The sequence below is a fragment of the Microtus pennsylvanicus genome, chromosome 10 (assembly GCF_037038515.1).
Source record: "Microtus pennsylvanicus isolate mMicPen1 chromosome 10, mMicPen1.hap1, whole genome shotgun sequence".
NCBI lineage: Eukaryota > Metazoa > Chordata > Mammalia > Rodentia > Cricetidae > Microtus > Microtus pennsylvanicus.
The window spans coordinates 51,301,936-51,329,267 of record NC_134588.1 but is presented as its reverse complement, the minus strand read 5'-3'; the positions used below and the strand labels follow the sequence as shown (position 1 = coordinate 51,329,267).

Genomic DNA, 27,332 nt, shown 5'->3' with positions numbered 1-27,332 from the left:
AGAACAAAACAAAAAAACTAGATTTAGAAATATTCAAAATTTGATAAGTGAAGGAAAACTAAGATTTGACCAAAGATAGAAACCAAGTTGCATGGGCAGTAGGGTGAGCCTATTGCTCCAGTTGTAAATGCAAACAATAACAAACTGCTACCTACATGGGTAGAGAGGCCTTGTAGGTAGGGAATTCCCTGGGCTCTGAAGCATGATACGTTGCATCTGCAGGATCATAAGAAATGGGGTGGGGATTTGTCTACCATTCCTTTGTTTGTCTAAGTGATGGAGCTTTTAATATCATTGATTCATTTTTACCAATCTCATAGGCTGAAGCCAAAACCATAGCATGGGTAAGAAGGGCCTGAATATCTCCAATAGCATGGTTAGGTTTTCAAAGCAGTTTTGCCCAGAGTAATAAGTGACTGGATTTGAGTAATTTCAAGCCATTTCCCAGTCTGTGAGGGGGAAGGATTAGGGAGACAATTAGAATCATCTGTGTTATCATATTGAAAGCAAATATAGGCCTTACATTAACGGCATGTATAGTATGCACAGAGGAATTACAGGGGACATGGCCAGGAATACCCAACAGGCATCAGTGGTAATTCAATTAGAAGAACCTTCAGGAACCAGATAATTGCATAAAATTCTTGCTTTCCTCTTGTTGGGCTATTCAACGTAATTTTTATTTGTCTCTCCTCACATACAGAAGAAAATAAATATGTGCCCTCTTCTGAACCTGAGCCATGCTCACTAAAGCATCCCTCTGTTAGAACTCAACAGAGCAAAGTCGACTGTGTCCAACGGGTACCCTGAATTCTCAGCACAAACCCTCATGGCAGAGATCCCCAAGGGCTCTTGCAGAATCACATGGCTTTACTCTGTTCTTTCCCATCACATGGTGACACTTTTTACAGAGCCCATGGGTGTCAGAGACCCAGACATCACCTTTCACTCAGATTCACTTGATTGAACTGAAGTTCAGAGAGAAACTTGCTTAGAGGAAGGACTTACTCAGGGCCACACATTTAATTATTGGTGAAAGTTGCAACTAGAACCCATCTCTCTTGTGTCCAAGATCATGTCACTCAACTTTTACCTATTCCTATTACCATGGATATGCTGGAATTAAGAGTAGAAGAAATATTGATGCTTGAAGAAGATGCTAATGATGCTCACAAGACGTTTTCCTGTGTAATCATTTGTTCCATGCAGAAGGCAATAACACTGACAGACTATATCTTTTACCATTATTCAATATATAAGAGCAGATGAAGTTTAATGTTTATTTTGTGTGTGTTTTTCCAAACATCATTTTTCAGTAAGATGTAGGAAAGCACATTTTCTATTCTATTCAATACCCTAAAGTATTTCTCTATGAGATGTTATTAGTCCCAATCCCTCTCTTAAGTAGGATATTTCACTTTCACGCTTTTTCATCTAAATTTCAAAAGGGGAGAGATAAAGATGCTATTTTCCCGAGTAAGGTGTTTCATGAGAACTCAAGTCTAGATTTAGGGCTGTGAGATGTCCTAGACTCAACCTCAAAAGGACATTTGGTTCTAATGAATGACATTACTAGAAAAGACAAGAACCACTCATCTGCCTACTGTCAGTAATAGGGATGAGATGCATTTGTAATTTGCAGGCAAAACCTTGTATCTAACCGCTCAGCATATCTAATCTCTTGCTGTCCCCTTTAGATTTTAATAAGCCTTCATTTTTCTCTTTTTCCTGAACAGCTACCCATGACTAAGAAGATTTAATTCTCTTTCCTTACATGTAAGAGCATCTCATACATAGTTGCATATGGACAAAAACATAGTAGTGTAACGTGGCAATGCTGTGTGTACTTGCGTGATGTGACTATGTGTGCATGCGTGAGATTACACATGTCATGCTTTGCACTAGCTGGTGCCTTGCAATAGTTTCTAATGCCATGGAAGGACTTGACATTTTCTCGGAAGACATTCAAAAGTAGTTTTGAACTTTTTTTCTTTGTTTTTAAGAATTCACCTTATGGGCATTATAAAAACAATTTACACTTATTCAACAAGTTGTTTTATCAAATACCAATTGATAAGAGACTATTTGACAAGAAAAATAGACAGGCCTATGGCTATATAGTCTTAAACTGGCATATTTGGCTCTCCTGAGGATTCTTCAGCTCAGGGAGTTCCTAAAAAAGCCCTTCTCATCTATACTGTCCCCTTTTATACTAATCCTGTTTGGTCCCAAATGACTTCTTATCTAAACATAAATCATTTCCTTAAAGGACAAATATTTTCTATCATTAATTATATTTATAGGGATATGTTTCTGGTTTTGGAAGACCTTCCAAAAGTATTATTGGGTCATTGGCTTAGCCCTAGAATAAAACAGTATATCTGTGGGACTCTTTTGAGAAACAGTTTTCCTTTTGGATGCTCCAATTCTAGAACATTTCCTGATGTACTGTTTCTGATTGTGGCCATAGCCCAGTGGTGGCCTAGGCCGATTTGAAAGGGGTAACATGCGAGCCCTTTGCTCTCCTTTCCTTTCCGGAGTCTTTCTTCCTTTTCTGCATCCACTCTGTCTCAGAGCATTAGATCCCTTGTGTGGTTCCTTTCTCCATCTGGGTCTGAATCCCAGGCCTGCCATTCACTGGCTTTGTGGCTGTAAGAAAGTAATTTAATTCCTCTAAGCTTAAATGAAATCAAACCAACACCAACACCCACAAGGCAGGAGAGAATCGGTTCCTGAAAAGCATCTGGCAAAGAGCCAAGCCAATCTTGGATGCCAAAGGGCAAAAGAGAAGTCATCGACCAGCCATGGAGCCAGGCATGCTGAGAGCCAAGTGGAGGGGAACACCCAGGGCCCACGTCCTAGAAGAGCATTCAAGGCCTGTAGGTAGTACTGTCAACAACAGGGAGGCCAGGGGCACAAAAGCCTGGCAGATGGCATTTTGCTGATCTGTCGCTTCTTTGCGAAGGGCTGGGTGGACCCCCTCTCTGAGCTGTTCCCTCACAGCATCTGTAAAGAATGATACCTTCCTCACTGGGTTATTTTAAGATTTTGATGACACACCGAGTAGGAAAGTGCTTTGAAAACTGTAAAGTGCTCTACAAATGCTAATTTCTCTATTTACCCCTTTTCAAAACTGCTCGAAGCTGGCAATTTATAGCGGGATAAGAGAAACAAATTCATGGTCAAGAAGAACACAACTGATAAGGCTGAATGGGACGCACATTTTAGTGGCTAGCATTTCCCCAGCTCAGTATTCCTGCACACATCCATTTTAAAGTCACCTAAGGAACTTTGATCCTTCTAGTGCCCTTCAGGCCCTGGATATGAGGATTCTGTATTGATTGGTCTAAGGACAGGTGTTGATTGGCTCCTGACAGACAGGCAGATGTGTTGACATAGTTTCAAAGGGAACAGCTCAAGCTAGAAAAAAAGGAGAAATGTAAACGACAGTCACGGTGTCGGTATGTGTCTAGCCAGCCCTGCGTGTGCTCTCATTCCCTCCTTCAACATATGTTCACTGGGCAGCCATTCACCACTGTGCACCCCCCTGCCTGCTCCATAAATATAATATAAAAAACGGAGTTCTCCTCCTAAAGCTCAGCCAGCGGAACACGCACGTGTGCACATAAGTTGCAAAGTTATGACTATACTGGTAAGATTTATAGGGTAAGGAGGCAGTAGGAAAGAGGCTGAAAACTCTCCCAGGGAATATCAGAAGCCTGTTCCAGAAAACTGGAAGTTAAGGTAAGTGATGATAAATGTGCAATATTTTTCCAGGCAGAGAATAATAATGATACCCAACACTTACTCTACAATTATTAATGGCAGAGTCAGCTCCTGCCCTGAGCACTGTGCCCTGACACTCATGTGACCATTCCAATGACAGATGTATGAAATGAATACCAGTATTTTTCTATAGGAAAGAGGTTCTCTGAAGGTGGGCCACTCTAGCAACAGCAGCGCCTCCACCTGGGAACTTGTTTGAAATGCAAAATCCCAGACTTGTTGACTGGGAAGCCCTTAGGTAGTCTTCAGAATTTTAATAAGGCCTTGTGTTGCTTGTGATGGGTACACACCATTGAAATCCCCTCAAAAAGCAAAGATAAAGCAAATTGTTGAAGCAATCTGCTCAAAATCACTCAAGGACTAAACACTGGAAGGAGGATCCAAATTAGAGTAGCAGGACTCGGAATCTCCACTCTTAAATCTGTTGTGGGAGAGGAGAAGGAACCGTGATGAAGATACTTGAATTGACCTTCCTTCCCCTCCCCAGTTCACATGTCGGAGCTTCACCTCACAATGGGAGGTACACTCGTTATCTTCCCGCTATAATAAACCTGCCAGGAAACAACTCGCTTTCTGAGAGTAGAGCCAACCATGGCAGAGAAGGCATGGCAACAGGAATGTGAGGCAGTTAGTCACAGTATATCCACAGTCTGAGCAGAAATAAACGCTGACACTTAGCTCACTTTCTTCTTTTCAATCAGTCTGGGACCCCAGCCTATGGAATGCTGCCACTTAAGTTTAGAGTGGGAATTCCCACTTCAATGGACGCAATGTAGGTGTTCCTTCACGGATGAGCCTGAAGGATTTTGTCTTTTGGATGATTCTAGATCCTGTCAGGTTGACATTATAACTATCACAAAAGGTATTTGGAGTTGGGGACTTTGGGTGGTAATTAATAGTGAGATCAGAAAGGTGGATCCATAATCTAATAGAGAGGAGATAGATAGATAGATAGATAGATAGATAGATAGATAGATAGATAGATAGACAGACAGACAGATAAGTGATGAATAGACGCAGCTAGATAAACAGCTAAATAGATGATAGACAGTCAGACAGTTAGACAGACAGATAAACAGACACAGAGAAAGACAGAGAAGAAGAGAAACAGGAATCAATTTTATTCCCTCTGTGTGATATGAAGGAGAAACCGTGAGCAGCCCTGTGTAAAAAGTAAACTCTCAGAAACCAAGAGCATCCTGACTTTGGACTTCATCATTAGCTGCGTGAAAAAAGAATTAGTTCTATTGTTTAAATCACCCAGTTTACAGTATTTTGGAATGTCAGTCTGAGCAGACCAATATACATTTTCCTTGATTCTTTTAAGGGTAGCTTTGCACAGCAGGAGACTGCAGAGAACCTGATTGTTTGACACTGATTGGTCATAACCCAGGGGAAGGAAGAGAGTACACAATAGGAGAAAGGAAAGAAAGAACATGGATTTATCAGAGTGAATAGGATGGGGAAGGAGGAGGAGGGGCATGTGAGCTGAGAGAGTGAGACAAGAACTAAGCAAGAGACATTGAAGTCAGCTTTTGAAGCCCTTTTATGCACAGAAAAAGGATCTAAACTTATCGTATGAATGATGAAGAGCCAATGAAGCCAGTGAAGATTGTTAAACAGATCAGATTTGCATTTTAGAACAACAGCTATAAGGGGTAAAATCTGGGTATGACTACAATGATATTGTTTAGGAGGAGATAAGACTGATAAATTACCAAGCTGTAGCATGATTCCAGGTTCAAAACAAAGAAGATGAACTGAAATAACAGAAGCTTGGTTCTAGATCTAAGATGTGTTGGGATTGTGATGCCTATGGAAATTTGCATAGGCTTGTTTACATATATATTATATGCAGTCAGACATCCGCATTCCTGTGCATGGAGCAGTTGCTTAAAGACACTTATTAAATGCTTAACATTCCTTACTTAGCCTAGTGAAACCAGAGAGGAAAAGAAGAAATAATTGCAGCTCCCCTAAGCCTCTGTATTGTTTTACTTATTGCAATGAGCATGCGGTGCTATTTAATTTTTCAGCAAATTCAATAATGCTGGTTCATGTGCATGCAGCTCTGGAGCTCAGATGTGAGCACAGCCCTTAGTTTGAGATGTAAAATTGGGAGCTATTGCTGAATGGGTCACAGAAAGTACTGTGTGATTTCATAAACCTTGGGAAGAAGGGAGCAAACCTGAATATGTCTGACTGGTGTCTAGCCCCATCCAAATGATTGACAGATAGAGGAAGGCAGATGACAGACAAGGGTTAGCCAGAGAAATGACGCGGAGGAGTCCAGAATCCATTTCTTTCACCCTCATGGTCTCTCCAGGTCTTCCTGATACATGTGAGCTGGGGTTAAAACAAGTGTTAGTTCCAGGAACACTGGGAAGGGGTTAATAAAAGTGGTTGCAGCTGAGTGTGAGGTAGCCAAGCTGACTCGATAAAAGGGAAGATGGGGGTCTGGGGAAAAGGACAAAGTCAGTTGCAGCAGGTTATGGCCAGCTCTCTCGGAACTTCCAGTGACGATCAAGGGCAAGGCATCCCTGCCCTTCCCACTGCTAATCTTCTCCACTTTGTGGGTAGCTCCATCTCTCTATATATCCCTGCATCTAATTGTTGTAATTTTAACAGACTGAATTTGGGGTAAAGAATGTCCGTCTCACAATGAGGACACTAAGAGAGACATACATAGATCTAATCTACATGGGAAGTAGAAAGAGACAAGATCTCCTGAGTAAATTGGGAGCATGGGGACCTTGGGGGAGGGTTGAAGGGGAGGGGAGAGACAAAGAGGGGAGCAGAGAAAAATGTAGAGCTCAATAAAAATCAATAAGAATAATAAAAAAATCTATCTCTACCTATTCCTTGGAGGAGGGCATGGGAAGAATTGGGGAGGGAGGGTGGGAGAGAGGACAGACATGGTGGAAAGGTCGCTTGAGTTCTTGTCTCACTCTCTCAGCTCACAATCCCCTCCTCCTCCTTCCCCATCCTATTCACTCTGATAAATCCATGTTCTCTCTCCTATTGTGTACTCTCTTTCTTCCCCTGGGTTATGACCAATCAGTGTCAAATAATCATCCTCTCTGCTGGTCTCCTCCTGTGCAAAGCTGCCCTTAAAGGAATCCAGGGAAATGTGTATCGGTCTACTCAGGCTATCATTCCCAAACACCAGTGATGAGGTGGTTTAAACAACAGGAGGCAGACCTTGGCCCTTGCCGCTCAGCTGTGTCTGCCCTTCCAGTCTGGAGTGTGCATTTGCTTCCCGTGGTCGCTTTCTCTCTCACTGAAGTAAACCTGAGCTGCCTGCTCACATCTTCTTCTTCAGGAATAAAAGAACTGAGACCATCCTTGTGCTGTGTCTGGTACCAGAGGGTGTATGGGAGGAGGCTTCTCTCCCCATCCCTAACAACTCCACAGTTGATAGATAAAAACAATATGTTTCAGAAAGACAGAGACAGAGAGAGAGAGAGAGAGAGAGAGAGAGAGAGAGAGAGAGAGAGAGAGAGAGAGAGAGAGTTGCATCAGCACCACACGCTACTGGAAGACGGGGTTGGCTTGCAAGATGCCCTTTGAATTTTGCAATTAGGACTCCGGGTTTATGAAAGACAAAAGAAAGAAAGACTATTTTTATTTTTATTTCCTCTCCTCTGAGGCACGCCTTGTATCTGATCTCTTCCCACCAATGCTGAAAAGAAATGTGGCCTCATAGATACACACTGAACAAACTTCACATAGATGTTGCATTCTATTTTTGTCCCTGGGGTAATATTTTAGGAAAGGAAAAAATAATCCTTAGAGATGTTTTGCTCACTGAAGGAAGAGGATGTGGTGGCAGGGGCGGGGTAATAGTGGAAGGTCTTTCACCTTATTCTGCCTTATTGCTCCCCAGTACTGTAATTAGAAACTTCTAGACTTGGCAGCATGATAATTCTCTTAGGGAGAAGAATTGTAGGCCAGATTTGAAGAAAATCAATGACCTATTTGTAGTAGGGTGGTAGGTTTGGTTTCCCAACTTTGGTCACCAACACGGAGCACTTTCAGTGTTACTTGCTAAGGGCAACACTGCCCAGCACGAGACTAACATAGAGAATGCTTATCTGCTGGTGTTTGGTCATCTTCTTTGAGGCTCAAGTCTCAGAGATAAGATGGGATGGGCTGAGACCTCCCCCACGTGCCCAGGTAGACTGGAACAGAGGCTATTTTGAGGATTCATGCCCATATTTAGTAACTCACAGCATCTGATGTGGATCTCCTTTGTATTCAGGTGGTGTCCAGCATGGCGCAGATGAAGCCCTGCCCTGCCTTCTTCAGTAGAGATGTAAAAGGCAGCGAGCATTTGCAGGCTGCAGAGAACTTCTTAGCATTCTAATTTTAAAATTGTATTTAGGTTGAGAAATTTAAGATTCAGGCATGTCCTGAGAAGTTTTTTCATATCTTATAAAAGCAGGGTGAGAAAAAAAAATATCTCCTTAAAAAAAAAATCACCTAACTCTAGAGTGTGCCCTCACCACTTTCTCTGGCTGGCCTCTCTGAGCAGACACCAGTGGCTCAGTGTCTAACGTCTGTGGTGACTCCACTTTCCCATCTTTCCAGCGGCCATGCCAGTTCCCGACACCATCAGCTTTTATTTGACCCAATGTTCTGAACCAGCAACTGGTTTCTATTTTCATCCCAGACATCTTAGGATCTGTTCTCAAAAATAACAGCCAGAGACAGCCTTCTAGTACAGTGTCACAGTCAGATTAGACACAAAGTTAAAATTCTTATGGGGTCATCGCTTGAGAAATTCTGGTCACCTCTAAGTAAATGACCTTATCTACTCCAACTTTCCCTCTCAGTGCTCTGGTCTCTGCTCTTCTTGAGACAAGCAGAGCCGGTGGTACCCCTTGCACTCATTCCTACCTTGACTTGCCATGTTCTGATCCTCCAACTGAACTGCCCTCTTGGGACTCTTCCGCACTCACCTCAAGTCTTTGCTCAAATACAACTTGTAGCTGAGCATTCTGTGTAACAGCACCCTCTACCACTGAGGTCTGTCTCTTTACCCTGCATTACTTTTCATGGCTTCCACTGGATGCAGTCATGTTTAGTTACTGATATGTTTTCTCTGTGGACTCTCTACTAAAATTTAAGCATTATAAGATAAAGATATAGTTAATTAGTGTTTAACAAAGAGCAATTATTCAACATTTTGTGGAATAAGTATGGGATTAAAAAAAAGGACATTTACAGTGCCACATAGTATAAAAGATGTTGAATAGAACTTGGATATCCAGGAGAAGCAGAAAGCTAAACTCATGATGCTGCATCTATGCCTGTGGTTTATTTTCTCCTAATGTCTCTTTTAATTAGGATAGGCTTGAATAGGATTCTTCAGGCAATTTCACATTCATCAGTTGTATCATAAAGGACTGTTTATTTAATAAAGAGAAGGTAGACTGCTTCTCCAGTAGCGCCATGAGGCTGTGAGATGAATTTTCTTGTCTTTGGAAGTCAAAGATTTTGCATTGTTCTCACGGCAGTCTGGATAGGAATGTACTGTTTCACATATAGTCGGTAATCACTAGAAGCGCTTTGCCTGCAGAGCAGGACATGCTGAATGCCTGATGGGAGAAGTATTTCCTAACATCTAGACTCTGTCTGGTGCTCCATGCTTGATTCTGAACTGGAGATCAACCGTATATCCCTGTTCGAATTGAGATGTGCTAGGATGGGATGGTATCCAGTTTGTATGTACTAAGAAGTGTGAACCACACCTAATTGATTTTCCTTGATATAAAACAATTGGGGGCATTTTTAATATTCTAGTCAATATTTAAAGGCCTAAGAATAAAATGATGAGCCAAAGCAGATAAAGTTGCAGCTTTTATGCAAGTCACAGAACTAGTAGGGAAGACAGATTTTGACAGAACAACGATCCAAACAGATATGTAAAATCACAACGAACAAGCTCCACGAGTAAAAGAGATATATTGTCAAAGGCTGTAATTGAGAATTTAACCCTGACAGAGAGATTCAAGGAAGGCTTTCTTAGAGAAGTGATGCTGGGACTAAGAGCCGTGGGTTGAGTAAGAGACAAATGACACAACAGAACATTGATAATGTCAGCACTGAGGCCCCTAAAGAAGATCTGTGTGGGTGGTTTGCAGAGCAAGGTAAAGTGTACGAGGCTGGAGAAGCAAGCAAGTGGGAGGCCGTTCATAACTCTGGATTCATTGTAATGATTTTTATACACTTGTATACAGTGGTGGGCAGTCATTAGATGACTGATAGGTGTGGGGATTATTCTTCTTATAGATGCATAACAAATCACAGCACATACAGTGACTTGAACCAACACACATTAATTACCTTGTAGTTTCTATGGGTCAGGAGTCCATGATTTAGCTAGATCTTTGCTCAGACGCTCACAGGGCTGTCTGCAATCACAGTATATGGCCTAGGTTTCATTCCCTTTTGAAAGCTAGGCTAGGGAAGAATCGTGTCCAAGTTCTTTTAGGTTATTGGCAGAATTTATAACCTTTAGTTACAGGTCTGAGGTTTCCATCTTCTTCCAAACTATCAGCCAGAGGCTTCCCTTGACTCCTAGAGTCCACTTGCAATTACAAATTACATCACCTTCAGCACAGATATTCAGTGCTAAGTTGTTGCCCTTTTCAAGACAAGCAAGAATCTCTGTCTCTCAAGTCTGCTAAAATGGAGGCTTAGAGTATGCAATGTAATTGTAAGTGACATTTGTTCTCTGTGTCATACTGTGTTGGTTAGAAGCAAGTCACAGGTTCTACTTGTTACTCAAGGACAGGGAATTAAAATGGGAACAAGCCATTTGGGAGGTCACCTCAGAGTGAATCAGTGGCAGAAGGAGCAGGGAGGCTGACATGATCTGGTCTGATGCACAAAGAACACACTCAAAGTCTTGATGAGAAATAGGAGTTCAGCATAAGATAAGACAAGTATATAGAATTGTAGACATATATGAGCAACATTTTAAAGTTAAAAATTGATGGACCTTGGTGATGAGTTGCACTTAAGGGGCAAGGAGGAAGGAGATATCAGAAATATTAATGGGTTTCTGTCAAAGAAGTAGACCAGCGGCACTCAACAGTGCCAGTTGTTGAGAAACATCGGGGAGCTTTAAAAAGATACTTACTCAAAACCCCAGTCCTGGATGTTCAAAACCACAATGTTTGATGGGGAAGGGTCCAAGAAAGGAAATATTTAAAAATCTTTCTAAATAGTTCAAATCTATTCATAAGATTTTGAACCTTAGGAACAGATGGATTAGTTTGCCCTTCACTATGACAGGAAACCACTTGATGTCATGAAGCTGAGTTGGGGGTATGTTAAATTTGAAGATGATTTGAGATGTCCACTTCAGGCACCCAATCAAGTAACACAGAATTCATTTGAGAGCAGGAGAAAGACCAGGGCTAAAAGCATGCATTCGTACATGCCAACTGCATTCTAAAGTCATGGGTGTGGGAGAAGTCTAAGGATAGAAGTTACAAGCCGGGCGATGGTGGCACACGCCTTTAATCCCAGCACTTGGGAGGCAGAGGCAGGCTGATCTCTGTGAGTTCGAGACCAGCCTGGTCTACAGAGCTAGTTCCAGGACAGGCTCCAAAGCCACAGAAACCCTGTCTCGAAAAACCAAAAAAAAAAAAAAAAAAAAAAAAAAAAAAAAAAAAAAAGAAGTTACAGTGAGTGACAAGAGAAGAACCCTGAGGAAGAGCAACACTTATTCATTTGATATAGTATGAGGCTGTAAGAAGTAGCCATAGAGAAACCGGACCCCCCCCACACACACACACCAGCAAATATTGGGCAAGAAGACAGGAGAAAAGAAGTTTCAAATTAGAGATGATAGTCAATGATGGGAAATATATTCATACAGTTGAGCAGCAGTTACTAAAATACGTGACTCCCTCCACAATAAAGAGTGCTAGGGAGCTCCAGCTACTTTTAATTGAACCTCAACAAAGATGTGGATTGTTTGTCTCATAAAAAAAAGGAAATGACTGCAAAATATTGAAAATCTGGAGGAAACAGATTAAGCGAGATAAAGGGAATTTTAATTACTTCATATACTTGCTGATGATAAGAATTACAAGTAATAAGCGTGTAATGTGTGTTTCTTTTTCTATTAGAGAACTTTTCTAAACATATATACAGCTTTTAGTGGTGAGAGATTTGTTACATATTCATTACTTTTAATATAATAATAGCACACATGCTGTTTTATAACCTGTATCTTGAAATGCATATATCCTCAATGATTTTCTTTATCATTGACTATTCTTTAAATGATTGCATTGTACTGAATAGTATGACTATAGTATAATGTGCTCAAGTCATATATTATTTGGCATTTAGGTTTTTTGAACTTTCCCCTATTATAAAGATCACTTAATAAAATATAAATAGATTTTGTAATGCTGGAGTTGAACAAATAGCAGCCCCTTCTTCATCTCTCCATTGAAGATGCACCCGAGAAATGAGACACAAGTAAAGATGAGCTCCATCTCCAAAAAGAACAAGCACAGAGTGTGACCTAGATCTAGAACAAAATCAGGACCAGTCAGATGAGGCTTCCTGCTGCTACCCTGGAGACCTTTTATGGCACAGCAGAGGCAGAGCTTTCTGTGCTGTTTGGTGAATGACAGAGAGAAGTCAGAATGCCCATCCTTGGCAGACAGACAGCTGTCAAAGAGAAAGAAGTCTGGAATGAGCAGAGCAGATGAGGTCAGTTCCTCCAGACTCAGTACAATCATCCCTCAGTGACCAGAGATTCAGGTGAATATTTCCCTTGATAACATCACCCCCATATATACTTACTCTCTGATGTTCATACCTTTGTGTGGTTCCCTTTGAAACAGAACATCACTTGTTTTTGTAAACAATAAATGGAACAGAAATGATGGAATATGACTTCAAGGCTAGATCCTGAATACCACTGCAGCTCCCACAGTGCACCAGTGCCACCTCATCCAGGAATCCTTTCTTCCCAATCAAATTTCAGATGGCTACACCCCATCAGGACTACAATCCCAGGAGAGAACTAGAGCCAAGACCTCCTAAAGTCCCCACCCCAAAGATGGTGTGAAAAAGATAGTAAGCCTTTCCCATTGTTTCCAGCTGCTGGGGCTTAGGGTGATTTGTTAAACAGCAATGAGTTATGATGAATAGTAGGTGCTGTGAAAATAGAAAGCTGTGATATTTTTCCTTTTCTAATACAGTCAGCAACCATCTTTGTAGCTATCTCTTCATGTTTACAGTCAAAATAATTGTAGCCCTGCTAAACGAAAGTAGATGCAGAATCCTGATGTCATACAACTGAATCTTGCATACATTATTTCAGATGCTGTAACGTTGGCCTTAAAGCTATGCTGTCACAACCCTTGCCTCGCTCATAATTTGCCAGAAGAACAGCGTTGTTCTTGTCTGTTGGAGACAATTGGGCCAACGGTAGTAAAACAGCAATGAAAAGTCCTCCAAAGTTGATAGGAAGCACAAAGGCCTTTGGTCATATGCTGACTCTTGAAAGAACATTTTTGTAAACAGATAAGAGAAAAGGCATATTACAGATGCCCAGTGTGCCTGCATTGACTTTTAATACAGGGCTTCATACACTGGTGGATGTATTTGGTGTGAAGGATAGAAACACAGATGGCTGGAAATTCAATTCATATCTAAGAGACATGTGGAGAAAAGAGAAAAGAGGCAGGAACAAAAGAAACAAAGAGCCCAAAGCAATAGTTAATACCTGTGATGTTAGAGAGTTAGAGGAAGATACAACAACCACAGGAGAAGGGGAATTCAGCGAACGCTCCCACCCGCAGCAAACTGCTCTTGTTAATGGCTAGGAAGCTGTAAAGTTCCAATGGTTGCAGAATCATGCTTTTCAAAGGCTTATTTTTAGACCGCTCCCAATAATGCCCCAGGAGTTGCTAGATCTGAATTAAAAACTCCAGGTTCCTGCCTCCCCACCCCTTTTCTAAATAAAGAGTTATTGATTGACTAATGGCCTTCATATCCTGCTGCAAATAGCCCCTAAAGAAGAAGACAGATATTACCCAGAGCCCAAGGGGCTAAGGACTTAGAAGAAAACAAGACTGTGTGTGGACAGACTGTGAGATACCTTTGAGTCTAAAGAAGAAGGTAGAGGGTAAATGCAGAAGCATTTAAGGGGAAAAGTGAAGCTTCCGGCAATAAATACGGCTGCAATGCGCAGGTACATGAGCGTGGACATGTGGAAGTTCTATGTGAGTGATAAGTCTCTTTGGTGTTTGTGAGAAATCAGAATCTTCCTTTTTTTTTTTTTGAGAAAATAGTGTTCAAGCAAGAGTCCCTGTGCTATAGTAAAGAAGATTTGCACACAATATGATTCCAAATCTACTGTCAATTGGCTACATAATCTGACTCCTTAAAAATCACACACTTAACTCCAAAACAGGGTAACTTTCCTGGTGTACCCATATGAAATCTAAGAATTTCAGGTGTTGCTTGCAGATATGGTGTCCCTGTTCCTGGGTTGTTTCTCTGCAATATTCAGTTTTTATGGGGTGCTTCCATTTCCCTGCTCCCTCGACGGTATTTCCAGAACTAATTTAGAACAGACTTCCAATACAGACAGACATAAGGCTATCAAGTGCATAAGGATGCTGGATTTGGAGAGAGAGGCAAGAGAAGGCAGAACTATAGAAGCAAGAAGAGCAGCAGAAACATAGAATGACATGGGAGACATGGACTGAGGAGAATAAAACCTATTGGATACCATCTGGGTTCTTGGTCCAGATAGTTCACCCTGGTGATGAAGTACTGATATTCAGGGTAACTGACTCCTCCCCTGGGCAGCTCAATTTCATCATAAAAATAAAACAACTTTGGAAAACACTGCCCTTAATTGTATTAAAGATCAAAAGATCCAGTGTATTTAAAGCAATAAGAATGATGCCTGGTGACTCACATTCCCAAGTAAGTCATATTTTTCAGTGAACACTATCCACAGATAGTAAAACAGCTCCCTGGTTTGGCGATGAGGGAGCGGCCACTGGTTTCAGGGAAGCCAAGCTTCATGGTGTTTGTGGGATGCAAAATGGGTGGCAGAGAGTGCTACATAAGTGTCAATTCAAGAGCAATATGCAGAGGTAATCGGGGAGAGAGAGAGAGAGGTTTTGTATTGGGAGGGAATCCAATTGAAGGAAAGGTAAGTATTTTAAGAATTCTGCTAATTACTCCTCCCCACTCTCTCCCTCCAGTGGTGACAGTTTGTCCAGCAAATGTTGCTAACTTCTGCTCTTCAAAAAAGTGGTACCTTATGGCTGAAGTCAGGATACCATATATTACTCTAAGTCACCTCTTCCACTATTACATTATACCATCACAGGTTCAAATCCAGCAAACGGCTTCCTCAGGAGACTCTACTTTTGGGGTGTACTAATGGCATCCAGATATGTACATGGTCAGACAAATTTACCTTTATTATTTCTTTATAATATGTTTGCTTCCTTTTCTTTGCAAATGTACTACCTCACCAAGAGACAGCTGTGTTACCACTTTCAGGACTGAGAGATAGAAGAAAAGAAGTTGGTTGAGCCCCTTGTGTGTACTTAAAGGTTCTGTGCATCTCAGAAATACCAAATGCCAGTCACATAGACTACAGCATGAGTGATGCCTCCTAGTGTTGTGCAAGGAAACTACAACTCCCTTATGCTGTGGCCTGTAGTAGAAATGAATGCTCTAAGTGAAGACATTAAAAAAAAAAAAGGAAGGAAGAAAGAAAGGAAAAAAATGAGAGCATCCTTAATTGAAATTTCTGGGGACAACAAGCACAGAAGGCATATGTGAAATTGCTCCCATGGCCCAGCACACCAGCTGGGATGTCAGGAGGGCAGCCATAGCCTCCGGGCAGCTCATTAGTGCAGAGTAGGGGTGGACGAAGGAAACAGAAGCTGTGTCCTGCTGAGTCACCAGTGTCATTTCCAGGATCTGCCTGGGTATCCCCATGCGCCTCCCGGCCAAGGACTGACTAAGCTCAGGGCTGTAGAGTTGGCGGAACATCAAGGCAGTGGGGGCCCAGTGTTAGCCGAGGGAGAGACATTTGTGAATGAGTGTGATGGAGTGTCTCTGTTTACACTAGACCCAGACAGATCTGCTTCACACGATTGGAGCAAACAAGCGTCAGATTGCTACGATGGTTGCAGAGGAAGACTGTCTGAGCAGCTGCTCAGGTTGGTGGCCGAGATTCTCCAGTGTGATCAGCTAGCCTCACGTCTTGCCAAGAGTGCCACAGACGACAAAATGAGGACAGACAAGCGCTCTGAATCCTTGTCTCGCCTTTATTTTCTTAATTAGAAAAAATCCCTTCTTTTGATCATAAAAAAGAATGCATTTTTTCCTCTTGGAAATGTGGGAATATACAAAATCACAGAAAATAACCCTAATTTCAGCATTTGATAACAACTATTCACATAAATTCATTTACAGTATTTTCTTTTAGAGAGTCCCCAGCCTTTTGTTGGTATGTTCTGGTTCAATCTCACATGTAGTTGTGTGAAGATAGCTGGAAGAGAGTAGTACATCTTATTGTCGATATAGGAAAGAATTGAAAATAACTCAGACTTGCTTACAGTCACAGAGATTTGTGAAGCAATGTTTCCTGTCCCCTGGTTCTGACCTGTATAATAAAAATAACTGACTAATTAACATCTGTCTGAGGCTTCCCAGTCATAAGAAGCTTTGCCTAGTGATGACACCCTGCTACGTACCACATTTATCTACCTCAGTCCTGAAGCAGAGGCCATCATAATTTAAGGGGGCGGGGTTAACCTGGGAAGGTCTGGAGTCAGGACCTTTGATCCTTCACTCCTGTGGAACCACCCTCCATTCAAAGTCTGTATGCTTAAAGCAGAGAGATGAAAAATGTCTAAATATTCCTCTTAAAGGGGTATTGTTGTCAGAATATGTCATGGTGGCTCTGTGATCTCACTGACTCCTATCAGGTGGCTCAAGGTGTTTGTCTTATTACTGATAATGTAAACTTTGATCCCTGGAGTGTAATGGTGACTACTGTCTAGACTCTGAGGGAGATAATTTAAAAGTTTGAAACATCTCACCATCAACCTGATCAACTTTCATAAATTTGGCTTAGCACTGCGCTTGTTTTTTACTTGAATAGATTATTACTGTGATGATTGCTAAGAGATTTTCTTTTTCTTCCTTCCTTCCTTTCTTTCTTTTCTTTTTTTTTTTTTTGAGACAAGGTTTCTCTGTAGCTTTGGAGGCTGTCCTAGAACTAGCTCTTGTAGACCAGGTTGGCTTCAAACTCTCAGAGATCTGCCTGCCTCTGCCTCCCGAGTGCTGGGATTAAAGGTGTGTGCCACCACCGCCCGGCTCACAAAGTGATTTTCTATATCCAGTATTTTTCTTCGTCTTTTAGTTAGCAAATTAAATAAAAACTATTTCTCCTCTTCATGTACTATTTACCTATCTCCCACCTACCTACCTATCTACATGCCTATCTAATGTATCTATCTCTACATTCTACATACAAACTGACCAACAAAAGAGATAGATGATTGGGAGACAGAGCGGCCTTATACCTCCTTCACTGGCGTGTATCTTGTCCTGGAGGTCATGGGAGCAGGCTTCTCAAGGTAGTTCTGTGTTATTTTGACATGTGCCTATTATTATTTGAGAAATTGTTTCTCATGCTTGTGCAGGAGCTAGGGCTTAAAAGAATGTGTGGCATACTTTTCAGGAAATGTGCGAGCCTTCCATATCCAGTTGGTAGCTTGGGAAGAGTATTTACATCACAGAAACTGGCAAATGTCATAATGACTTTTTCCCTCCAGATCTGGTTGCTTAAAAATGTACCAGCACACCACCATTTCTATCACAAAGCAATGCTGCAGGCTCCTCTTATACATTAACTGCCTTGTCCTCTTCTCCAAGGACCTCTAATTCCTTTTAGTGGTGAGACAGCACCTAGAAACCAAGAGTTTGAAATTAGTGAGTGTAGTAGGACGCTCTAAAGGGAAGAAATGAATGTGTATGTGTCCATGTGTGTATGTATGCCTTAATCTAAAACAAAAAAAATCTATTTTAGAAAATGTTTAGACTCATAGAAAAGTTAGAAAGAGCATAGGGGTCTTCTGTGCCCCCACCCAGCTTCTGCTATTGTATAGCCATGGTACAATTGAACTCGGGTAGTTCCCATCACTCAGGAAGCAGACACAAGAGGGTCAAACATTCAAGATCCTCCTCAACTACATAGCAAATTTGAGCCCAGAATGTCTCAAAGATAAAATAGGACAAAATAAAAATAAAACCAAGGAAATTAACATTATCATTGGTACAAGCTGTTCCATATTTCACAAGTTTTTCAACTAACATCTTTCTTTCTGTTCCAAAATCAAATCCAGAGTATCATATTATATTTCATCCATAAACAAATATATGTACAATTTGACATATCTAAATCAGTTCATCTGCCAATCTATCCACACCTCTATTTTTCTATATATATTTGAAGCTAGGTCTCCTACCTGCAATCCAAAGACTCAACCATAAGTCTTATGTAGCTTTCATCCATCCCCTAGTTATCACTCTTCTTTGGTCAAAGAAATTGACTCTTGCTTCTTCCATATTCTTCTGTATATCCAGCCCCCATGGTGTGTAATAAGGTTGCTGTTCCTCTGGGATTCCGCCTCACTCAACTATACTCATGTGGCTTTAGACAGATCCTGTATGAGTTGTCCTTGTCCTCACAACAGCCCAACGCCTGACTGACTTAGGATAATAAGATGAAAAAGGGAAGCAAGTTGTTTAAAAAAAAAAAAAGTCTGGCTATTTAAGTAGCTCACTCTCCCCAACGGTTAATCAAACCTCGATGAAAAAAAAAAATGCTTCACATAGTTTCTAGTAGACAGTAAGTATTAAATAAGAAGAATTTTTTCATTATCTCTGTTGCTGATATCGAGGACCTTTTGAGCAGGTAACTAGAGGCCTTAAGGTAGCAATGGGAAAAGGTAGAATTCAAAGACATGGACACCATTACGTATAACAGAAACTAGGCCCTCGGCAAGTAGGAATAAAGTTCCTTTAAAAGTTGGCCTCACATTTTTCAGAAATACTTCAGAGTTCAGGCTCATTGGAATTCATTGACATAAATCAGTGTTTTGAGCCCACTGCATGAGACACACCCTTTCCATCTAGTCCAACGAAAGCATCACCCGAGGTCCCTAGGAACGGAACACTCCCGTCCCCTCTCCTCAGTTGAGAACCACCGGAGTAAGGAATTGGCTGGCTTTTTCTTACATAAATTTTGTTTTCAACAGATTTGAGAAACATGATCTTTGAATGTACATTAAAATTCCTAAACAATTACTTCATGAATTTTCTCCAGAGATTTGGACCAACACTCACAGAAATAATTTAGGATGAGGTAAAAGGGAATCTTGGTTTTTATTCAGAAAGCGAACACCTTGAGTATCTTTGAGTTGTGAGAGGTCCAAGTCCTCAGTGCACAACTCCCTGACAGGATTTAGGGCAATAGGACTTGACAAAGACAGCTACAGGAGGGATTTGCAGCCTTCTTTCCAAGAACCGGAAGCACTGCCTCTTGGCCCTTGCTGCCTCCCTCTGCTTTTGGTTTTATATTCTCCCTAAATGGAATGTTCTCCATTAAAAAAACATTTATTATCATTTGTGTTTGAGCCTAGCCTTTAACAACTGAGCCAAAAGAGGCCATGGATTTGAAAAAGAGCAAGGGGGGTTATAAGGGAGGGTTTGGAGGGAGGAGAGGGAAAGGGGAAATGATCCACTTACCAATCGCAAAAGATAACAGAAATAATTATAACAAAAGAAGCATTAGTTGGACGGATGGTCGATATTTCCTAACTTCCCTAAACGGAAGGAAATTGGAAGATGAATGCCACATTTTACAAAGGGTCTCACTTGTCACAACAGTTTAGCGAAGCTGTAGCAGCCTGAGACAGAACCAAGTTAAATTTCTTCAGAATTACTTCAGTTCTCCATTGGGAACTCTTAAACAGTTTTGCTCAAGGGCCACTAGGCAGTGCCCAAATCGCTGCAATGTGTCTAAGTCTTTGCTTCACATTTTGATGGGAAAGGAATTTGATGTTTAAGAACTAAAATGGTTCAGCTGGTTTAAAAACAACAACAACAACAAACCACCTGCTGTTCAAGTCTAGTGACCCGAATCTGATCCTGGGAACCCATGGTAGAAGGAGAGAGCTGACTGCCCAGAGCTGTCCTTTGCCCTCCACATGCCACAGGTTCACTACAGCACATGTGTACCTGCACTCCAATGCACACACACACACACACACACACATACACACACACACACACTATTCTTTTAAAAAGAAACTGACAGCCAATACAAAAACCAAATAATATAGAAATGGCATAGTAATTGCATAAATTCAAAATGGCTGGCACAAATCTTCAGGACAATTTAGAAGTTGTCTTAAATGGAAAACACTTCTTTTTGATTCAATGCCTAGAGCAGGGTCTTCTGGGAGCTGGGCAAAGAAGAGGTGTTTATTTGTTTGTTTGCTTGCTCGCTTGTTTGTTTTTGGTTTTTTCATCCACACCCCAGATTGCACAGCAATAAGCCTTTGCAGCTGACTACTGAATAAGACCCCTTGGAAATTCTTCTGGGGTACTGATTTTCGTGTATGAACAGCAGTTCCGGTTAACTTATCATTACTTATTTAGCAGGTGGGCTCAGACATAAGATCTGGTTGTCTGTAAATGCCTATCTAAGGAAAGGAAAGAGTCTTTGGCTCAAGAACTAAAGAGGGGATTCACACTGCTGCATGGGTAGACCTACTTCCCATCTGTGGGTGTTGGCAAATTGCCAGGGGTACCCAGGACTTCTCCTTAGACTTGGTACCTCAAGGTTACAGTAGGTTAACTGTAAGGCACCAGTCTTCCTAGTAAACCCCCAAGGTCGTTCATCCTGGCTACCACATTCACTCCTCCTTCTGCAGCAACCTTACTGATTGCATCCCCCTTTCCCCTTCATCCTGCTCCACAGCTCCCCTTACATCAGTACCAGTCGGAAAGGGGAAAGTGGAGAGAAGGTGAAGGTGGTGGGTGAGGGAATAAAAGAGAAAGGTGGAGGTGGAAGGAAGAGGGAAAGGGCTTAGATATGGGTTTCTTGGACTACGCTACCAAAAGGATAATGATTCTTCCTCGGTGTACTTATTGACATTCATTGAGCAGCATATAGTTTATTTTAGCACGAGTTTGTGATGTAGCATCTATATTTAATTCTGCAAGCTGTCAGGCAACTCATATATTTACAAACACAGTTCCGGAAACAATGTGTTTGCTGGTCACATCTGCATCTCTAGCATCTCAGAGCTCTGTGTTGCTTGGCACAGCTCAGGGCATTATCATTTTACATTCTGGTCTGTGCCAAGGCCCAAGTAGGGCAGGTCCTGGGCTAAGAGTTCAGATTCAATGACAGGCCTGGCAGAAAGCCAATAGCGAGAGACGCACTGAGGACTGAAGGTCAGAATGGAGAGTTGATATCAGCCCCACCTCAATACTGCAACCTGCATAGTGATGAGAGATTTCTGAGCGCCTGGCTGGAGTTTATTTTGGCTCTGCAGACCTCCAGCTACTCTGTGGGTATCCAGAAGCTCTGCTGAAAATCAAGCGGGGCTTAAGCAATGGGATCTACACTTGTGGAAGGAAACACAGAGATGGGGCTGTGCTTCTCCTTGAAATATGGAGTCAACAGTTGGCAAAAGTGTGGGGTGGGTAGAAAAGTCATATTGGATACTGGGAAGGTCGCTGGATATGCCTAGAGGGAGGAGTGGAGTCAAAGGGCATTGTTCCAGGAGTTTTGGTCACAAGAAGCCTAAACCTTTGGCCAGAATACAAGGAGACAAACTCCGGTGATGCGCAGAATGAGGCAGGGGGGTGGGCAGTTCTTGGAAGACTATCTGCCTACATGTGAAGTAGAGGAACATATAACTGGAGACATAGGGCCCAGCAAGAATTGTAAGTCCCTAGTTCCTTGCATAGCCTTGCTGAGACTGGACCTGAAACAGGAGGATAGGTATATGTTCAGTTGGGCTTAGGGAAATGAGCATGAAAGAAAAATGTATTTTTTTAATGAATGTGTATGTGTATGTATAAGTGTATGTTCACGCATGAGTTACGTGCACTGTGTGTATTCAGTGCCTGTAGAGGCTAGAGTGCATTGGGTTCCTTGAAATTGGGGTTAGAGGCAATTGTGTGTCTTCTGATATGGTGTGCTGAGACCAAGATCTGGAGACTCTGCCAGAGCTGCAAGTGCTCTTAACCACTCACCCATCTCTCCAACCTTTGACCTTAAGTTTTTTGAGCAGTGGTTCTCAACCTATGGGTCATGACCCCTACACGGGTCACATTCAGATATCCTGCATATCAGATACTTATATAACAATTCATAGCAGCAAAATTACAGTTATAAAGTAGCAGTGAAATAATTTTATGGTTGGGGGTCACTACAACATGAGAAGCTGTGCTAAAGGGTCATAGCATTAGGAAGGTTGAGAACCTCTGTTTTGGAGAAACCCTACCCGAATTACCACCACCCTCTCAGAGGCCATGCAGAGAGGCCATCTGTAGAGAAATTAGCAGCTTCAAAGAAGCAGGAGGTGTTGAGTTTTATAGTCAAGCTGGAAGGGCAGTGGTAGATTCCTCTGATTTTGCCCTTGCAGAGTTCAGATTACCCCTTGGCTTGGAGAACTGTTTTAGTGACTTTGATCTACAGGTGTCTAGCCTGACCTGCATCTCCAGCTGCTGTGTGGAGACTGTAGCTTTTACATCGATAGTCACCGAGAGAGCTCTAGGATTCGATTGGAAGAAACTTACTGAGCTCCTGAATTTTCTCCTCTGTATTATGTAACTCTTTTGATGGAATTATGTTCAGATAAGCCTGCTGTAAATTGAAATTATTGAAAATGAATATAACATGTGAATGTCTAATAAAGGAACATCACAACTTGCCAGCGAAGTTCAGGGTAGAATACGGACGTCTCCCTCTCGTGATCACACATCTGAGTGGAAGCTGCCCCTTGCTGCTGCTGCTCGGCACCACGGAAAAGTCAAACACTGTAATTGTGCCATTGTTAGGTCAGAGGCCTTCCCAACCAGCACCAGTCTTGTAAGGATTTGTGAACTTTGGTTGAGTTAATGTAGGACACATGTTTAGACCAGTGCTCAATCCACAGTAACAATAACTGAACACACATGAAGGGATTCTAGTGACAGTTCTGGGCCGCAACGCCTTTAGACTTGGAAGATGTCACTTCATCTCTAACAGAGGTGAGGTAGGAGCAGAACAAGCTCTGTTTTCAGCACTGGACCTGGGTATCCCTAAACCAACACTCGGGCCTGGAGGCATTCCTTCCCCTCCTGTAGCCACAGACTTCTAATCAGTTGAGCCAGGTGAAGGGGCTTTCAAGCTGAAACACAATGGATTACAGCTGACGGTTATTCCCTGCCCCTCCTTCCCGATTGATAGTCTGTGCCTCAAACTCTGTCCTTAGACATAGAGTGTAGCTAGTCTTGGCTGCTCAGTAGCTGGGTCAGAAGAAAGGCCAAGTAAGTGTGTAATCAGCACTGATCCTCACTTGAAGAAGCTCCTTGGAGGAAATGGGTCTGCAAGGCAGGACGGACAGTTGTTGACAGGGAAGCCAGGCAGCAGTAGCACAGCGGCAGGGCACAGAGCTAGAGTTTCAGGTTCGAGGAACTTCAGAATGAGGGCACTAGTTCCCTGGATTGGGACTCAAGACCTCCGCTGTAAGCGCTGTGAGGCACTGCGGGAGGGGCGCCTCTGAGTCTGAGAGATGCAGACACAAAGTTTAGAAGATTGCCTCTCTGTGCTATTTTCTCACTTGTGAACAACCAGAAGCCTAGCAACTGAACAACAACAAAGCCATATTTAGTGAAAGGATGTATATGGACTGTTTCTCACACTAGTATTACTATTGTGATACAATAGTAAAAAATAAGTGTGTGCTCCCCGTCACCACACTTGCACCAGAGGTCATACCTTTTAAGATCTCCAAATCGCATAACCTTATGAAATATCATTGCTATATTATAATGCTTTTCTGTCTTTTGAGACAGGATCTTATTATGTAGCCCTGAATGGCCTGGAACTCCATATATCAACCAGGTACAGCCTCATATTCACAGAAATCTGCCTATTTCTGCCTCCTAAGTGCTGGGGTGGAAGGTCTATGCCACCATAACCAGCTTCCAGTTTCTTTTTCTTGAAGTCTGCTCTGGGAGCCAGTCCTTTTTGAAATGGCTCCCAGAGATGTCTCAGAACCTGTAGGAAGAGGGCAGACTTGTCTGTAGGGGGCAATAGGAGTTGCTAGGATTTCTTGAATGAGAAGTAAAAGGGTTCTGTGTGGAGATTAAAGGTTCAAAACATACAACGCCTCATTAGAAGACCCACTGATTAGCAGGGCTGCCGCCATCTGTTCTGGCAAGCCTTCCTGGTCTCAGGACAGAATGCAGTGCTCAGAGTCCTCCCTGCTCTACACTCTCTGACCCCAGCTTCATCATGAGAGGCTGCAGGTCAGCCTGTCAGTTAGCTTGTCTGGACCAAGGAACGAGACAAAGACTCCCAGGAGATGAGTATGAAGCCTTAGTAAGTGACAGATGACTCTGTCCTTGACAAATGAAGGGCTAGTTGTCCCAGAGAGAGGCTTATGAATCCAGGGCCTGAATGGGATAAAGCCTACAAGGACTGATGTCACTGGGATGATCCGCACATGTGAGGGTTGTGTATGTGGGATGATTTAGAAAGCTCAGGACACTAGCCTCAAGTCCGGTGTTTCGTTCCTGGCTAGTGAAGAGCTGGGTCTGCCGTGTCTACCAGATTTTCCCCATCCCTAAGTACAGCTCTTATGTGTAGACATTGCTTAAAACCCACTGGTTGCCAGATAGACAGGGGTGAAGCAGAATAAGGAGAGGTGAGCTGTAGGCCTCCGAGTGACAATATCTGGATTTTGAGTTTTGTCGCTGCCTTCTGTAGAGTAGACTCCGGAGAGCCCCTTTGCCTCTCTCAGCCACCCCTCTTAAAGGTCTCGAATTAATGTAAGAGCATTTAGTAAACAGTAATTATGATTAGCTCCTCTCTGCATAAATAGTTATTAATATTGTTGACCTGATTTTATGCAGTGAGGGTATCTTCATCCCCATGTTGGAAGTTGCTGTCTGACTGGTGGGAGATGTATATAGTTTCCCTGGTTCATGCCAGTCCCAGGGTTGAAGGTGGAGGCTGTGTCACAGAGCCCAGGGAGGAAAGTGGCAACAGATACCACGCCACACCTGCCTGGATTCAAATGAAGAGATGCTGGAGCCACTGGAGTTCTATAAAGAGCAGCTGGAGACGTTTATGGTCTGTGCTGATCCTCTGGGGAAAACAGCAATGGTTGGCCCAACAGAGGAAAGGACCAAGTCCTTTGTGGGAGCCAAGAGCATCCTACCTCTACGCGGCCCTGGCTGTAGGAGTGTTCTATCACTTCTGTCTACCCTTCCTTTCTAGGATAAACAGGTTTTTGCATCAACATGTTGTGGATGACAAGAACAAACAACACTTCCATGATTTTTTTTTAGCACTGACACCCTCGGATTTATTCAAGCAAATAACTCCTCAACAGAGTTGGCCAATTAACCACTTAAATGGCTTGAAAACTTATTTAATGTCACTGACTAATCACTTTATGAAATGTCACTGCTCTTGCTGGCAAGACTTTCGGCTTCATACCTCATCTCTCTTCTGCTTTACTCTCTCTGCACCACGGCTTCCTTGCATTGCGCCCCCTCTATTTGCATAGAATTACGGAACTTCAGTGTGGAGCAGTATTCTGGGGATCGTCTTGGCTCCTAAATCATCTTACTGATGGCTAAAGTGAGGCTCCCACAGGAAAGGGCCTTGCCTACAGGCAATATCTTGTAAGTGACAAGCAAGTACTTTCCATAGCTGTAAGTCATGGGACTGGTGCAGTTACAGTCACGCAGACTTAGATCTGCGACTGAAGCATGCCACCTTTCACACTGCATGGAGCCGCTCTTAGCCTCCCTCTTCTCGTCTGCTTAAAGAGATAATTTTATTATTCATGCTTCATATGCAGTAGTGATCACATACATATTAACTAATTTGTATGGTATTTACTAATTGTTTAACATTACGGTTTTATTAGTCAAAATACTACCCTTATACCTATAGCTTAACTATACACTTAGCCTCTCCAGGATGCAGCCCCTCCTCTTCAGTAACCATCTTTTATGGTTTATTTTCATTGCTAAGGATTGAGCACAGAGCCTCGCATACCCCAGGTGAGTGCTCAGTCCCACATTCGTTTCCTGTGTCTGCTTCATTTGCCAAGAATTTACATTAGCAGCCTGTGCCACAAATCACGAGTGTACCTTCTTCTGAAATACCAAGCAGATATGGTGGCTGAAGACAAGAGAACTCGAAAGAGACCCAAGCCTTTCCAGCTAGGTAACAGTCTCAGAGTGGTGGTGACACTGTTTGAAGATGCACTGCCCACTTCTCGGGTGACCTCATCTTCTACCCGATTTTCTCTATTGACAGAACTGCAATAGAAAATTAAATTGCATCAGAATTTAATTCATGATGGCAGAGGACAGATTTGAGCTTATGTACTCAACCAAGAAAAGCATACAGGTTGTTAAACTTTTGATGCATAGCCGATGTATCTGTTCTAGGTATACAGTGGCCTTAAGTGTGGAGAAAAAGAAAATTATTCATTTTCTTAGGTAAATCCATAACGCTTTTCATGAAGGGCCAGCACGGCCCCTGTGTCACCATCCTCCCAGGCAACATGGAGATCTGCTCCCATAGTCAGCTTTTAGACAGGCGAAAGCAGAAAGCATGATGGGAAAGGCACTAATTGTTACATCTTCCTATTTATTAACGATGAACCAGACACTGAGAATTTACACGGTCCAGATTTGCTTGACAGATTGCTGTTACAAAATTTCCAGTGGTATTAGTGCGAAGAATAAACAGGAAGTGGCCAAAAAGCTGCTCCCCATCAAAAGTCTGATTTTAATATAACTGTCAACACGGTAATTATCTTGCTTTTTTTTTTTTTGAGGAAGTTTTGGAACCTGCTTAAGGATCTATCTTCTTTCTTAAAAAGAGACTTTATAGTCAAAAAGTCTTCAGATCCCCCAGGAAAACCACTGAAGTGGAAAGTATGTGATTCCCAGGCCAGCCTTTTCTGAGGAAAGGCAAGCCCTGAATTCAGGCATACTTGCTGTGCTCAGCAGACAGGGCCCAGCAATCAAAATCATTTGATTCCCGAGCTGATATTCCTGTAACAGGCAGGTTCCAGCTCATTGTGAGTGCTGAAAAGGCATAATTACAAACAGCGATGACAAGAAGCATGCTTAACACAGGCTGATTCCTCCAAACGCTTTTTCCAGGAGTTGCTCACCTGTCCTTAGGAAACCCTCACGCAGCAGGTGAGGTGGTGGCT

The 27,332-nt window shown here is 42.4% G+C and overlaps 1 protein-coding gene across 1 annotated transcript in view; it reads left to right on the top strand.

Moving 5' to 3' along the window:
• The window catches only part of Brinp2 (BMP/retinoic acid inducible neural specific 2), a 101,352-nt gene that overhangs the window by 22,218 nt on the left and 51,802 nt on the right, over positions 1-27,332 (top strand). The window lies entirely within an intron of this gene.